The sequence below is a fragment of the Trachemys scripta genome, chromosome 2, assembly GCF_013100865.1.
Source record: "Trachemys scripta elegans isolate TJP31775 chromosome 2, CAS_Tse_1.0, whole genome shotgun sequence".
Lineage (NCBI taxonomy): Eukaryota > Metazoa > Chordata > Testudines > Emydidae > Trachemys > Trachemys scripta.
Window position 1 is genome coordinate 265,177,830 of NC_048299.1, and position 3,568 is coordinate 265,181,397.

Below are 3,568 nucleotides of genomic sequence, written 5' to 3' on the forward strand. Positions count from 1 at the left end.
TCCCAGTTTGTAGAGTTTTGCTGGAAAACTTCCCCAGCCAGGCTGAGTTCGCCCTCCAGCTCCCTAGGTGAGACCAGTCACCACATGGTCAGCTCTGCTCTGGTTGCTAGTCCAGGGCTGCTGCCTGCTGTGCGTGTCTGGACGCTGGGCTAGGAAACTACAATATGGATTTTAGTACAGTTGTGTAATCTGCACCTTGAGCCCTGCACCCCTTTGTGGTGAGGGGAAATCCTGGGACCAAAGCAGCCTGATTCCTGCCTGAAGAGGATCCCTGCCAGCATACAGCAGCCCCTCTGCAGTGACTGAGGAGTCCAGAGTCATCTCTGAACCTGAGGCTCATTCATGGAGTTTGTAAGTGCACCATCTTTTAGTCAGTCAGGGAATTTGTTTTGGGGACCCCCTACTCCCTGAACTGTGTCCTCAAGCCAGGGAGTGAGGGTTTGAGGATTTTATAACCTGCTGCATATTAAACCTGTGAAGGGATTTACCACCACCTCCCACTTGTGGGTCCTTTGGACTGTACTGAACCCTGTCAGCCACACTGCTAAACCACTGCAGAGAAGATATCATGGTCATAGGTCATCAAGGGCCCCAACAAAGTACACGTACCAACAGGACATTTGCTACATCAAGTCACGTGACTGGGGAAAGTCACGGGTATTATCAGCGTGGGCACCGGTGACCCTAAAAATAGTGTTCTACCCTGTTATATTTGTCTCCTGCTTAATATAATTATTGTGTTGAATATATTGTATGTGTTTGTGTTATTTCTTGGAAGTCTCCAACTATCTGGCAAGTAAGTGGGGATTACCCTGTGATTAAAATTTTCCTCCCAAGCTGTCCTGGTGACCCTGCCAGGAAGGAGTGAGGGGAGTGGAGGCACCGCCAAATAAATTCATAGGAAAAAATAAAGAAGATACACCCTGCTGAGTGGGTGGCGGGATCCAGAAGAACCCAGACCTGTCCCTCAAAATTTGTAAGCAGATTGGCATTAAAGAAGGTAACTGGGTGGAGAGGGGACACTACATATAAATAACAGCAACAAAGAACTTACAGTCTAGGGTGGAGAGAGGGAGAGAGAGAGAGAGTAGGATGAGGAAGGGAAGGTTTGCTGTAACGGGATCACTTGGTTACTCACATTTGGTCCCAGTATGTACACAGCTAGCTATTTCAGTGCATTATCATCTATTGTAATGCATGCAGATGCTGGTGAAATGGGGTAAAGTTACACTGTGGTAGGGGAAATTTGTCCTTCAAAACACCCTTAGTATTAATGGCAGATTGATCAAGCAATTTAAACTCACAAGGGATACAAACGCTTGTTCAACTATTTTCTCTTTTTGAAAAAAAGAGTTCAGATTTTATTAAGCCTTTTAAAGGTCAACTGTATAGGAGAGAAGATGGGTGATAAATGTTTAAGATACATAATTAGATACAATTTCTAATCTGTTTGCTCAGGAGTCTAAAGTGACTTTATAGAAGTAGATGGTCAATATTTTAGAGTTCTCCATTTTATGTGTTTTGAGCGTGAGTTCTGCCATTATATTTGCAATAAAAGTCTACAGGACAAAAGAAGACCTTAAGGTAACACACTGTATTTCAGTGTTCTTTGTATTTAACCTTTTGTAAAAAAGGTGTCTCTTTCAAGTTGTAGGTGATACTTTTATTGATTTAAAGGTCCTAATCTTACAAAGATTTACACATGTGCTTAGCTGGGTGGATTGAACTCAACGAGACTATGGGAGTGCTCCTGTGCAGAAGTCTTTGCAGGATCGGGGCCAAAACTGTGCTAAACAGGAGTTTAAATTTATTTATGGTTTTGTTTTTTAAGAAGCGATTTGGTTTGTGAGCACCTGAGGGCAGATACTAGTCTGCCTCTTCTGTTTGGAAAGTGCCTAGCACACATTGTGGATACTACAGGAGTTAACTCGTCATAACAAATGGCCATAGCACAGCAAAATACCAGCACTTAGCTAATTCGTTCCAAAATCAAGAGAACCCTATGGGCTGGAGCGTCAGTCTGCAATCTAGCCCAGAGTAAGGAGGAGGGGGTTATTGTGCTAGAGCAGCCTGGGAGGGAGACTGTAACTTGTGGAAATCACAATCTTCCCTCCTGGTATCACTGCAGCTTTAGGGATGGAGTCAACTGTGACAGGACTAGACCTGTCACAATGTATGTTCCCCCCATCGTGCTAGGCACTGGGGAGAGTTCGGGGAGAGGGGGAGAATGGAGTCAAGGCCCCTCCCACCTCTGCCTCTGTGCAAGGGGGAACATAGAGGTTTAGAAGTGCCTGCTCCCCACCACCACCACCACTGGAAGCAGTGGCACAGCTCAATGGCACAAGGGAGTAAGGCAGTATCTTATGCGCCGTCCCAGTGTCCAGGACAGGCCGTGATTTAGCCCTATATCAGCTATCCAGAAAGCCATTGTATACATCTTTCCCTCCACAGCTTGTCTTCCCAGCAGAAAGAGATGCTGGCTACTCCAGTTTCTGCTCCACAAAGTTTCCCTGATGTGTGACTGCAGAGCTTCCAGGAGGCAGGGATATGGCAACAGAGCAAGCCTTACTATGTATTGCCTATTATACTACCATTAAAAAAGAGCTCCCACTGTCAGTTAACGCATGGGGACTGCAGCGACTCACAGGAAATGGATCAGCCCAGTCCACTGAAGCGTAGGCTTCTGACCTGCTGTTTCTGAGAAGATACTGCCTGAATGTCCCCTGCTGCTGGAGCCAATGCTCTGTCCCAGGAGCTCAGACAAGGACAGGTGCTGAATTTTAGCACATCAGGTGGAGTGTAATGACTCGTTGTGAACCACATGCACAACATGCTGCTGCTTGAGCCAAAGCCACTTCAAGTTCCTCTCTGGCATTCATGTTGCAAAGAAGACTCTTCCCTTCTCCCACAGGAATACATAAGAAGGATTTGCATTGCTTAGAATCTTAAGAGGAAGTTGCATTAACTGAGACATTGACCGAGAATGGTACTTTCCTTGCATTGTGCACATAGGCTCATGCCTGCTAGAGATAAGTGGAAGGGGAAGACCCAAAAGCCTATGCACTATGTAAATGATTCAGAGGCAGTTAATCCCTAAGAAAATGAGAACCTAGAAACACCACAAAGTCCACCACCACTAGGCAACAAGCTATGCAAAAATCCATGGAGCAAACTAAAGTTCCTCTTTGCTGCCTTTAACAGCGTACTCTCTCCAGCAGTTCTGGCCAAAGTAGAGAACACTGGACTGAATCCTGCATTCCTTGTGCATTCAAAAATCCCAGTGAGGTCCAAGGATATCGAAGGATTGCTGAATCAGGTCCATTATATGCGACGGGTCTGTAGAATCAAGCCCATTATATTCAACGTGTTCACTTGAACAAATTCTTCCTTTTCAAGCATCCCGGTTCTCCTCCCTTGTCCCCTAGAAGTGGCTGAGCTACCATGAGTCTATGGAGAGAAATAGTCTTGATGTTGTATTGTTTGCACGAGAGATCAGAAGCGTCCAGTAGTAAGAGACACATACTAGCAGTCAACGACAAAAAGCATTTTCAATCCGAATATAAATGAA